Source organism: Alexandromys fortis, unplaced genomic scaffold (genome assembly GCF_014885135.2).
Source record: "Alexandromys fortis isolate MF-2015 unplaced genomic scaffold, M_Fortis_MF-2015_v1.1 scaffold_210, whole genome shotgun sequence".
NCBI classification, from domain to species: domain Eukaryota; kingdom Metazoa; phylum Chordata; class Mammalia; order Rodentia; family Cricetidae; genus Alexandromys; species Alexandromys fortis.
In genome coordinates this window covers 1,709,353-1,723,179 of record NW_026068101.1, presented here as the reverse complement: position 1 = coordinate 1,723,179, position 13,827 = coordinate 1,709,353, and the positions used below count along the sequence as shown (strand labels likewise).

Below are 13,827 nucleotides of genomic sequence, written 5' to 3'. Positions count from 1 at the left end.
TTTACCTCGAGGCTCCTGGTTTACTGGTAAATTTCCAGGCGTCTGTCTCCTTTGGCAGCTACGTGGCGTCTCATTGATTCCACCTACTTTCTCTATATATCTCTGTTCAGATTTCCCGCCTAGCTTTATTCTGCCTTGCCATGGACACAAAGCAGCTTCTTTATTAACCAATGGTAATAAAACATATTCACAGCATACCAAGGGGCATCCCACATCACCTCCCCTTTTCTCTCTAAATGAAAAGGAAGGTTTTAACTTTAAATTGCATATAACAAAACAAGTATCAAGCAAGAATTATAGTTATAATATTTAGTCCATTTAGACTTGACAAATTAAGGTAAATACTCTATCATCTATCCTATCTTTGTGAGTCTATAGTTTTATATCTAATTTATCCTCTATCATAACTAAGGAAAACTATAACTATCTTTCTTCAACTCTTCAAAGACCCCAGAATGATAATATTAACAGGAAGTGTATTGTAAACAACTTCCAAAACTCTAGAATTGACAGAGACATCATGCAACCTGGACAGTCACTCAACGTTTTTCTGTAACATCTTCAGCCTACAGGCCTATAGTATCTGGCAGACTGTCCCATGCAGCAGGAAATTTCAAAGACAGTTCTGCCTATATTAGCAATTTATCAGTCACTTTCTTCTGTGTCCTGCAGGATGTCTGCCAGACTCTTTCATGAAGCAGAACCCTGAAGGACTGTCTTGCCTTCTTTAGACAAGCTCAGCAGTCATTTTCTGTGGGTCCTGCATGTCCAGTTTATATAGTGTACTACCAAGCAGTCCAGACAAGAGAAGTTTCTTGCCCAAATGGCTAGTCTTGTCACATTCAAGGCAAATTCCATAACAAGTTTCTTCAGTGCCCATCAACTTCTCTGTAGTAATTGGTGCTCCCAGAAGCAAACATATCTCACTGTTGAGAAAAGTCTGTTCTTAAAACATTTTAAATACAATAATCTGTATGCCTTTGAAAGATTAAAAGTATACTTATCTATCTGAAATATATCTCTGTACATCTAGAAAACGTAACTAACATGACTACAAGTTTGACTATTATAAATGACTATCTATTAATTTGTATTTTTCAACTATACTTTACATTTTTTTAATTTGGGAGCATCATTTATATTCAGTTATTTTAGAATTTGGGAATCTGTTTTTTTTCTTCTTTTTTTTTAATTGAAAAAAAAATTTCTGCCTCCTCCCATCCTCCCATTTCCCTCCCGCTCCTCCCACCCCTCTCCCCTCCCCCACTCCTCTCCCCCTCCCTCTCCAGTCCGAAGAGCAGTCAGGGTTCTCTGCCCTGTGGAAAGTCCAAGGTCCTCCCCCTTCCATCCAGGTCTAGGAAGGTGAACATCCAAACTGGCTAGGCTCCCACAAAGCCAGAACATGAAGTAGGATCAAAACCCCGTGCCATTGTCCTTGGCTACTCATCAGCCCTCATTGTCCGACATGTTCAGAGAGTCCAGTTTTATCCCATGCTTTTTCAGTCACAGTCCAGCTGGCCTTGGTGAGCTCCCAATAGATCAGCCCCCACTGTCTCAGTGGGTGGGTGCAGGTCATGCTCAACCTCCTTAGCAATCAGGGAAATGCAAATCAAAACAACTTTGAGAGATCATCTTACACCTGTCAGAATAGCTAAAATCAAAAACACCAATGATAGCCTTTGCTGGAGAGGTTGTGGAGGAAGGGGTACTCTCATTCATTGCTGGTGGGAATGCAAACTTGTGCAACCACTTTGGAAAGCAGTGTGGCAGTTTCTCAGGAAATTCGGGATCAACCTACCCCTGGACCCAGCAATACCACTCTTGGGAATATACCCAAGAGATGCCCTATCATATGACAAAAGCATTTGTTCAACTATGTTCATAGCAGCATTATTTGTAATAGCCAGAATCTGGAAACAACCTAGATGTCCTTCAATGGAAGAATGGATGAAGAAAGTGTGGAATATATACACATTAGAGCACTACTCAGCGGTAAAAAACAATGACTTCTCAAATTTTGCATGCAAATGGATGGAAATAGAAAACACTATCCTGAGTGAGGTAAGCCAGACCCAAAAAGATGAACATGGGATGTACTCACTCATAATTGGTTTCTAGCCATAAATAAAGGTCACTGAGTCTATAATTTGTGATCCTAAAGAAGCTAAATAAGAAGGTGAACCCAAAGAAAAACATATAGTTATCCTCCTGGCTATGGGAAGTAGACAAGATTGCCGGGCAAAAAATTGGGATCTTGGGGGTGGGGTGGGATGGGGGTAAGGGGAGATGGGGAGAGAAAAGTGAGAAGGGGAGGATGGAGGGAACTTGGGGAAACAGGATGATTGGGATAAAGGAAGGGTGGATAGGGGGATCAGGGAAGCACATATCTTAGTTAAGGGAGCCACCTTAGGGTTGGCAAGAGACTTGAACCTAGAGTGGCTCCCAGGTGCCCAGGGTGATGTCCCCAGTTAGTTCCTTGGGCAGCTGAGGATAGGGAACCTGAAATGACCCTATCCTATAGCCATACTGATAAATATCTTGCATATCACCATAGAACCTTTATCTGGCGATGGATGGAGATAGAGACAGAGACCCACACTGGAGCACCGGACTGAGCTCCCAAGGTCCCAATGAGGAGCAGAAGGAGGGAGAACATGAGCAAGGAAGTCAGGACCACGAGGGGTATACATTACATCTTTAAATGAGCTGCACAAACACAGTACCTTAAACAAGAGCAGAAATACATACAACAAAATTAACCTTAAATTTGTATCAATAGGATGATCTTCAAATTCTGACCCTCATACCCTCAACGCTTGAGAGCTGGGATTACAGGTGTGTATCACGTGAATGATTTACACAAGACTGGGACTCAGACCCTGGGCTTTTTGCTCCTCAACTACATTCTGAGTTTGATTCTTTTTATTTCTATAAATTGGTAATGATATATTCATTTGGAAAATACTATGGCTGAACTTTTTTTTAATTAATTAATTTATTTATTAAAGATTTCTGTCTCTTCCCCATCGTATGGCTGAACTTTTAATTATGAAAAAAATTGAATACATACAAAGGTAAATAGATTAAAAAGTACAGTGAACTTTCACCTACACTTCACCAAGATGAGCGGTGATCAGGGTATGCCACACTTCCTTCACAGCTTTTCTCTCCATTCCTGCGAATGCGGCCAGTCCTGTTCTGCCTAGAGAAGAAGGTATTTTTCAAAAGCATAGAGGACAAACACAAGTACGTGCAGCTAACGGCTTGCTGGCAATGAGCTAGCCCATGCCTTCTAGCCGTTTTCCTCTCTTCCACAAGATCAAGTTTCCAGGCAAGTTTCTCCTGCTGGAGTGTGATCTCCAGCCAACTGGAGGCACCTGGGAGCTGTAAAAGATATTAGCGTGTCTGGGTCCTACCCCAGAGGTTCTTATTTTATTGGTCTGGGATATGGTCTGGGCATCAGGAGATGTTTTAAAGCTTATTCTAACATACAGCCAAGATTGAGAGCTTCTGCTCTAAAGTATAAGAACTCCATTTTCTTCTATTTTTCCATTTGTAATACATTCCTGAGTCGTTCTTAGGGAAAAAATAATCCCTGAGAACATGTGCTGTGAGACCCAGCTGCCTACTTGCAATGAGTATTTACAAATAAGTAATGAATTTAAAGATGAAGTCAAACGAAAGCCAGGAATCAGTTCGGGAGTTAAGTCTGAAATCTGTTGAGTTGTTGCTAATCTTTCGTGGAAAGAGACCTAAATCAGGATGTGGGGAGCGCAGCCAGGTGTGAGGAATGGAGGCTTAGTCAACAGGGAATTCTTTTGAGTTCCTTGGGGCTTTTGTCCAAAGCGGTGCTCTCAAAGCTGGCTGTACATCAGCAGCTGAAGCAATACATTTTACTCGTGCGTTCTAATTTAATTTGCCAATGCCAAACAGTCTTACATTTTAGTGAGCATCTAAACCACCCAGAGGGATGCTAAAACAATTGCTGGACACATCCTCAGAATATCTGCATCACTAGATCTGAGGTGGGGGTTCAAAATTTGCATCTTTAGCAAACTCTTGGGTCACATGTAAGAGTTACTGGCAGGTAAGCTGTTTCCGTGTGTGAACCCATCATGGTCTTGACCTCTTTGCTCATATTCTCATTCCTCCCACTCTTCAACTGGACTTTGGGAGCTCAGTCCAGTGCTCCGATGCAAGTCTCTGTCTCTGTTTCAATCAACTGCTGGATGAGGTCAAGACCATGATGGGTACAACCACGGAAACAGCTTACCTGAGCTCATGGGAGCTCACCAACCCCAGCCAGACAGGGAAGGAAAGAGCAAAGGTCCAAACTAGTCCCTCTGAATGTGGGTGACAGCTGTGTGGCTGGGGAGACTGCGGGTCACTGGCATTGACACCAGGATTTATCCCTACTGTTTGTACTGGCTTTTGGGGAACTTATTCTCTTTGGATAGATACCTTGCTCAGCCTAGATATAGTAGGGAAAGCCTTGGACCTTCCCCAAAGCAATGTGTCTTACCCTCTCCAAGGAGTGTGTGTGTGGGGGGGGGGGGTTAGGAGAAGGGAAGGGGAGGATGGGAGGGAGTGGGAACTGGAATTGGTATGTAAAATGAAAAGATAGTTTGTTTTCTCTTTAAAAAAATAAAATAAAGACACCTGCACCATGCCTGCCTGTTGTCTGTGCTTTCCGGCTGCAGGCCTTCTTCTGGGGCTGCTGCTGTCCACCCCTCTCCCAGGTGCAGGACTGGCTGAGGAAGAGCTCTTGGATACTTCTTCATCCGTCAACCCTACTTTTCCATCAGAGGGAGGTCAAGTCTCCACCATGGCACCTGCTGTGGCCATGGACGAAGGTGTCCTTGAAAAGCAGGGTTCCTGCCCCCAGTGTGGACTTCCCCAAGCTCGGCATCTGTGAGGACCAGTGCCAGGTGGATAGCCAGTGTCCTGGAAACATGAAATGCTGCCACAATGGCTGTGGGAAGATGACTTGTGCCACATCCAAATTCTGAGCTGCAGTCACCACCAGCCTGAGGAATGGGACGAGAATGCTTCTGCCAGGCAGTGCAGCTGGCACCATTCCCAGGGCCTCCCTTCCCTCTGGTCTTTGTGTTTCTTCCTGGACCTGCAAAAGCATCTCCCTTTTCTAACCAATAAAGAGCTCCCTTTCAGAAAAAAAAATTACAAAACAACAACAAAAAAAAACACACTAGAAAAAAAGAAAAGAAAAAAGTTGCTGTCTTAGAGCAAGGTCTAAACATTAGTTTGTGGGAAAAATCTGTCCAGGTAATTTCAACATACATCAGGGGTGGAAAATTAGTGCCTTGGAACTCCATACTTTCTAATTAAAGTGTAGCAGAAACTACAGCAAACCTGGTCCTTTGGAACCACGGCATTTCAGGCAAATGAACAAATTTCAGATAGAGTCCTGGACACAGTCCATGAAGTCCTAACTCTATGCTGGGGATTCAACTCTCGAATTCTGTAAGTAGAAGAAACACAACCGAAGAACGTTTTCCCCTTTCATGTAACTGTCAGAGAAGTAAGGTGGCTCTTCTGGCACAGATTGTGTGGTACAGTGAGACACGAGGAAGAGGTTGCTTCCGCTGCTGACCAGCAGGGGTAAGTAGCTAGTCCTTGGGAGAGGAGAGGACAGTCAGTATCTTCAGTGGTGAGAAGCAAGCATGCTGCTTGGGGGAACCAGTGCTGACAGCCTGCTTATGCAGATGGAGCCTTCTGTGACAAGATATTCAAAGAAAGTATCCCCATCCCCAAGAAGCCACTGTTAGCTTAATATATTGTAGGTGGCTTGCTTTTGAGTTTTACATTCTGCATTTGTCCCTGATTTGAATTAACTCTGTAACACAGTTGTGTAATAAATATCATGCCAACGTTACAGCAGCATTGGCCAAGGGGTAGACATGCTGGGACAGTTGGGAGGAACTCTGGTCTTCAAGTCCCTGGTGTTTCCATACTTTAGGGGTTCATAACCACTCATGTACCTCCGAAAGCCACCCCTCTCTACCACCCCTTCCCCACTCCACCCCCTTTCATCCCACCATGCCCATGCTGAGTTTGGGTTCAGGCCATTTTCTCAAAATGCTCCTAAGTCACAGCACCTAGTACCCAGCAATCCTGAAAGACCACTTTCCTCAGCCCTTATACTATGTGTAAATGGGGCGCAGGTCTCTGCAAAACAAACCCCTCCCCCCCTGCATTCTTGACTACTCAGTTGAATTCCCCGTTGGGTCTTTGCGTATTGCTCTGCGTGCAGGTCAATACAATGAATCTAGAAGCCTACTGTTGTAGATCAAAAGAACCCCTAAGTGACTTCCTGTTGGGAGTTAAATTACCTTTTTACTCTTTTCAACCAGCAAAGCAAGTGACTGGGAGCTAGCCAGATGCTAATATGTCAATAAATTAGTCTGCCTCCAAAGAAAAGGGACTCCACTCAAGAGCACACGTTTGTGGCAGAAGCTTGAGAAGTGCATAGGACGTGACAATAGCTAACAATAATTTATTACACATTCCAAAACAGCTGGGAGAAATGATTGGTAATGCTAATAAGAAAGGAAGACATGTGAGGCGGTGGATACACTAATTATCTTGATTCTATCATTACGTATCTTATACATGTGTCAAATATCACACTGTACTCCACTTACATATTATTGAAAAATAGAGTAAAAATTGCAAATATTATCACTATGATTTATCACAATGAAAGCTTGTGTCAGACCCAAAATTTTCATACTTCTAAACTGTGTATTAGTGAATGGGCCAAATGAGAACAGCCAGATAACAGCTCCCGGGACTTGATAAAGTCTACACGCATAGCAGAGAAGATGGACTTGGAGCTGATGCGGACTTATGCTGACAGAGGGCCTTCCGGTCAGTTCAAAAGAAGCAATTCTGCGTGGAGAAGGCTGACCTTGGTGCCACTATTTGGTCTCTGCAGCTGCCAGGCTGCCACGTTCTCTGGCGATGTTTGTGCACAGTGTAAGTACTTGCACAAGGGAACTCGAGTAACAACCATTTCACTGAAAATGAACAGGTTCACATAGTGACATCAGACATTGCCCTAGCTGCCTTTGGAGGGTAGCCTAAAACAAGGGACCTTCAGCTGCTAACTATTCATCCTCTACTAAGTGTGAACTCCTGATCAGCAGTGTCAAAAAGGGTAAATATTTGTCATTGTGGATTCATTTACACAAACACGCATGCACACTCACACACATACATATACATACACTTACACACATGCATATATACATAGACACACACACACATGAACACACACACTTTCACAGAAACGCACACATAAAGACACACAGATGCACACTCATACATATACACACACACAGACTCACACACATTCATAGACACACAGAGACACATGCATACACAGAGATACATAGAGAGACAGGCACACAGAGACACAGACACACATACACATTTAGCACATTTTCAAACTCCAGGTAAATATTTAGCTAAAGATACTTCAGCCACTCTCTCTTTTTTTGGGGGAGGGGCAGAGTACTTTTTTCTCCTAAATATAAAAGTGAGACTGACTTTAAAAATAGGTGCATTACTCAGAAATGGGCAAAGTGTCTTTCTGTTAGTTAAGGAGCAGAAAATCTCACACAGTCTTAGTCGTTTATGCCAAGAACAGAAGTTAGCATCTCGTATTATCCCTAGGGATAAGAGGGAAAGATTTCGGCCATATGTACTCCTAACCCAGGGATTCAGAGAATTTCCAATCTCTCCATCCTCCTCTTTCCTGCTCCCTCTTCCCCTTTGTCTGTCTGTCTCCCTCACAAGTTTGTATTTCCATGCATTGGTGTGATTCTCTTCTGACACACCTTTGCACGAGGTGTGCAAACTCTTCCAGCTTACGTCCTTTTCGCCCTATCAGCCCAGAGCCTAGGGGATCCACTCCAAGAACCGGTTACAGGAAGATGTGAGTTGCCTCGATTTGTGTCACTCACTGTAATAGCAGTCCCTAAGCAATCTTCCCAGCAAAGGGTTCTGGTACTCTGCAAACGCTGGGTCACGGACTTGGTGTTTTGTTGATGACAGGGGACGATTACAAGAAGTAGGGTAGGAGTGCTTGCTTCTGTAGCACAGGTGTTAAGGTTAATACAGAGATCAGTGTTAACCACGCATGGAGGGCATGTGACTTCATGAAGTTTCCCCAGTTTGCTTTCTTCTGAGACATGGTTCTGCTTTGGGGCCGGACTGGTATGGAATGTGCCACAGAGCCCAGGACAGCCTCCCAGCTGACAGCCTCTGGCCTCAGCCTCTTGGGACCTGGGCTTACAGACGTTTACCCTATGTCCAGTCACATTCCCTACCTTTTAATTTTTTTTTAATCTTAAGCGTTGTTTCTTTATTTTCTAAACTGTGAGGCTCTGGATTTGTTTGTTAGTTTATTCTATGATGCATATGCCACACCATGAGTTATAATCCTTGACCATATGCAGTTTTTAATTTGTCAGTTATACAAATATATATATGGCTCCGAGGATGAGTTGCTTGCTCTACAAGCATGAGCCTGGATCTGCAGTGTGACAGCTAAAGAAGCTCCATTTTTATGCTAGGTACCCATTCCAGTACCCACTAGGCTTTTGTCTCTGACTCCAGTCCCTGGAGGATAGGTTTCCAGTATCCGTGACTCAGTGACCGCCACCCAGACATGTACAGCTATGACGACTGCTTCGTTGCTTCAGCGACCGGCTTGTACAGATACCCACAGATTCTTCTGATTGCTTTAACTACTTCACTTGGCAGAGCAGACTAGTTTTTGCTTGTTTGTGTAGCTATCAAAGGTCTTCTTGTGGTTTTGCCCTCTAAAAAATCTCCCCTCAATCGCCTTCTCTCAGGGATCTCAAATTTGGCTCAGAGATCGTTCATCCTGCCAACAGGTAATCAATAAATCTTTTAACTATAACTGGATTGAGTCTACAGTCTTTTCCCAGGAGGTCACAAACTCCATAACACCAGTGTCACCCCTGTAAGAGCATAGCCTATAGTCTCGGACTGAGCGGCTGGAGATGGGCGCGTCTCTGGAACTTGATGACCAGCTAGTCCAGACAAATGCCTAGGTCCATAAAGGCTTGCTCCAGATTCGGTGAGAGGTCCTATCTCAAAAAACAAAATGGATAGCAATAGAGTATGACAGCACCCTGCATACACATCCACACATAGGCAGGAAAAGTTGAAAAGGAAAGCAGTACTCCATTCCCCCAAGCTGCAGCTGCCATGGTCTCTGCAGCCCTTCTGCTCTCCTTACACTGCTTTCTGTACTTGGGATCACCATATGTGCGTTAACTGAGAGTTATGAAAGATGAGAAATATTAAGACTTTCTGTATACTCTATGTTATTTGTTTTTATTTTAATTAATTTAAGTTATATTTATTTATTTATTTTTGTTTGTTTATTTTACTCCTGTGGTTCCAGGAATTGTGCATGCCATGAAGCACTTTGCTGGCGAGCCTCAGGTTCAGCCCTGTCACCTTGGTGTTGGCCTTCTCCTCTGTTTTCTGTGTCTCAGGATTCTGTAAGCCATCAATCAGCATTAGTCTATTTCATGTTTTGCAGTAGCTGGAATCATGGAGAACCGCTGGCATAAGAACTTTCTGGGTTTCTTCCTCCAGCCGTCATTTATTTACTTATTTTGCTTTGTGAGGCAGGGTTTCTCTGTGTAGCCCTGGCTGTCCTGGAACTGACTTTGTAGACCAGGCTGGCCTTGAATTTAGAGATCTGCCTGCCTCTGCCTCTGAAGTGCTGGGATTAGAGGCGTTTGCCACCACCATTGGGTTCTTTAAGTGGTTATTACGAGCAGCTGTGGATTGCCCCGAGAGGAGGTTAAGTGAATTTCATGAATAAAATTAATTTCCTAATTCAGTGCAGTCGCCTGAATTTGAGAGTATAGAAACTGTTTGTTTATGTATTTGTCACCGTACACAGGACAGAAACTCAGAGTTTTCCAGGTGAACAACGCTAAAAGATTCCATGGATGCCATATGCAGTATTTAGCTCTCAAGGCGACCTACGGCCTACTTGGAACACATCCTGTTCACTGTGCCCATTGGAGAGCAGGGTGAACAGATTGCTGCTAATAGCTCGCACCATGCAGTGTCTGCCAGACATAAAGTGCCAGGCCAGGCACTGACCACAGTTAATGTGGACACCATTTTTCTCCACTTTTTCAGTAAGCAAGAACTTCTTCAAAGTAGAACAAAGTGAATGAATTGTAGGGGCACCATTAGACAATGATAAGTTATGGTTTATCTGACCATTATATGATGGGGACTAACTCACAGCTGATTTAAAAATGGTCAAGTGCTATCAGTTGCAATTTTAATGCTCATGGGAATCTTAGTTGCCTTTCCACTGCTGTGATAAAACACCACGAGCAAGGCAATTTTTTTTTTTTTTGGTGTTTCGAGACAGGGTTTCTCTGTGGCTTTGGAGCCTGTCCTGGCACTAGCTCTGTAGACCAGGCTGGTCTCGAACTCACAGAGATCTGCCTGCCTCTGCCTCCTGAGTGCTGGGATTAAAGGCGTGCGCCACCATCACCCGGCGAGCAAGGCAATTTTAGGAAAAATTTATATTGACCTATGGTTTCACAGGGTTAGGACCTATGTTTTCACAGGGACAGCATGGCAGAAGCATCAGGCATGGTGGTTGGATCTGAGGGCAGAGAGTCCACATCTCAACTACAGCATGAAGCCATGAGAGCAAACAGAGAATGGCATGTCTTTAAACTCTCAAAGCCCACCCCCAGTGACATACTTCCTCCAGCAAGGCCACACCCCCTAAGCCTTCCCAAGCAGTGCCACCCACTGGGACCAAGTGTTCAAATATGTGAGCTCATAGGACATGCTCTTTCAAACCACAGTAACAGGACACCTCAATGCTTTATTGGTATCTTCTGGGATAAATTTCTATACTGAATATATTCTGAAGAGTAGTAAAACATGTCATGCTTCTTTTTCAACTTCATTTTTGAAAAAAACCTTTATTGATTCTTTGTGGATTTCACATCACACATCCTAATCTAACCTATCTCCCCTTCCCCTGACATTCACCCTCCACCCTAGCAATCTTCTCCCCAAATTCAAAACAAAATTTAAAAAGGAAAACCAATTCCACTGTCACAGTGGGTGGGTGCACACCTCGTGGTCCTGACTTCCTTGCTCATGTTCTCCCTCCTTTTGCTCCTCATTTGGATCTTATGAGCTCAGTCCGGTGCTCCAATTTGGGTCTCTGTCTCTATCTCGATCCATCGCCAGATGAAGGTTCTAAGGTGATATGCAAGATATTCATCAGTATGGCTATAGGATAGGGCCATTTCAGGTTCCCTCTCCTTGATTGGGAGCTCACCAAGGCCAGCGGGACTGGGACTGAGTAAGCATGGGATGAAACCGGACTTTCTGAACATGGCGGACAATGAGGGCTGATGAGAAGCCAAGGACAATGGCACTAGGTTTCGATCCTAATACATGACCTGGCTTTGTGGGAGCCTAACCTGTTTGGATGCTCACCTTCCTGGTCCTGGATAGAAGTGGGAGGACCTTGAACCTCTTGCAGGGCAGGGAATCTGGACTGCTCTTCATTCTCAAGAGGGAGGGGGAGTGGAGTGGGGGAGAGGGGGAGGAGAGTGGGGGAAGGGGGCGATGTGTGGGAGGAGGGGGAGGGTAATGGGAAATTTTTTTTTTGCAACAACTAAAAAAAATATAAAATAAAAAAATAAAAAAATAAAAAAAGGAAAACCAAAAACAAATAAAGCAAAAGGAGGAGGAGGAGGAGGAGGAGGAGGAGGAGGAGGAGGAGAAGAAGAAGAAGAAGAAGAAGAAGAAGAAGAAGAAGAAGAAGAAGAAGAAGAAGAAGAAGAAGAAGAAGAAGAAGAATGCTGTGGAAGGGCCCTTTGAGATACAGCATCAATCCTTTGGCCCTTTCATCTTCACTTGTAAGTGTTCATTTGCCAAGTGTTCATGGACTCTGCTACCCCACCAATAATGAACTCTCACTGGGCCTTCTCTTGGATAGCCTGTTGTTGTCCTGTGTCATGGAGACCCTATTAGTTTTGGATCTGTAGGTTCGCCCCCTTCACATGCTCCAACAGTTCTTAGATGAGGTGGATGTTGGGGTGGGCCAACTGGTAGCCCTGAATCTGGGCCTGAGTGGTAGCTTGGTTAGTCAACCCTCCAGCTTGCCCACATTGTCACCATCCGAGAGAGCTCTCCAGCTCTGCCTCAGCTGGGATGCTCAATGCAGCATACAGTAAGGAGCAGGGCTGGTTCTCCTGCTCTCAGGCCCTTGGGTCGGGCTCACCCATACTCATCCACAGGGCCAGCTCCACTGTCTTGTCCCAGTGAGGTGCAGAGCCCTCTCTTCAGACTAATGTAGAGGGTAAAAGGGGAGGATGGGGTCATCTCTCCTGCTCTCTGTGCTGCCCTGGTGGGGTGCAGGGTCCACCCTCCTCTGTGCTGCAGCTGGTGAGGGACAGGACTAGTTCTCCCACTCTCATTACCCTGGGGCCAGCTCTCTTGCCTGCAACAGGTAGCAAGGGGTGGGGGAGGGCATCAAGGGCAGACAAGGGGAGTCAGGGTCAGCTCTGCTGCTCTCAAGCCCGCAGGGCCAGCTCACCTGTGTCCCTAACAACAGGATCATCTCTAGGGGAGGTGCACTCTTGTGGTGAGGGTTGGGGCTGTCTTTCCCAAGTATGGGGCCCAAGTCTCTTGCTACAGTATCCAGCAAGGGTCAGGGCCAGTTGTCCCAGGCCCAGTCAGGGACAGGGCTGGCTCAACACAGCCCTCAGTTTTCAACATGAGCCCTTGTGGTTGTATGGGCCGGGGACATCAACGTAGACCCCAGCTACAGCAGAACCATGGTCCCTGACATGGCCCTAGGCAGCAGCCCAGGTGGCATCACAGGCCACCAGGTCAGCATGGTTTGGCAATGGCATGGCCCTCAGGTACCAACATGGTCTCAGGCATCCTCATGGTCCTTGTTGGAACAGGAACTGCAGCTACCAACTCAGTTCCTGGCTACTGTAGGGTCATAGACCCAGACATGGCCCTTAACAACAGCCCTGGCCCAGAGAACACATGGCTCTGGATGACAGTGTCCACTCAATATGGTTCTGGTGGTAGCATGACCCTCAGACACCCAGATGGCCACAGGTTTTGGTCAAGAACCTGGGCATCCATGTGGTTTTTGTTAGCGGCATTGGCCATAGACATCAGCACAGACCCTGGCTGTGGTAGGACCATAGAACCAACCAGACATGATCTTGGCAGCAGCCCAGGCCTAGATGTCACCTTGGCTCCAGGTAGCAAGCAGCACAGGCTCCTCAGATCAGCATGGCCCCCAAGTCAGTTTGGCCCTTGGACACCAACATGGCCCCAGGTGGCAACCCAGACTACAGGCCTCTGTACAGGCCTCAGAGGGACAGGAGTCACAAACATCAACTCAGGCCCCCTCGGCTGCTTCAGGGCCGCAGACCAAGACTTGGGACATGGCAATGGCCCAAGCTGGGACATCACCTTGAACTCAGGTGGTTAGCAGGTAATTCAGGGCAGCCTGTTACTCGCCACACTCACCTCTTCAGATCCACCTCGCTCCCCAGCCCATGAATCGCTCTTCCTCGGTCTCTCCCTTCTACCTTCTCACCCTCTACTCCCTTACTGTGATGATGTCTGACCACCTGGCACCAGAAGCTAAAGACCCCGGGGGTCTTGGTTGAGTCTTGCCCACCCCAGCCACAAGACTTGGCATGGAGCCGTTGCTCCATTATTCTTATATAAGAGAGAGTAGCCACA

At 45.6% G+C, this 13,827-nt stretch overlaps 1 pseudogene; it reads left to right on the top strand.

Moving 5' to 3' along the window:
• The first annotated feature begins 4,666 nt into the window (after positions 1 to 4,666).
• Positions 4,667 to 5,009, top strand: LOC126489528 (WAP four-disulfide core domain protein 2-like; annotated as a pseudogene).
• The last annotated feature ends 8,818 nt before the right edge of the window (positions 5,010 to 13,827 follow it).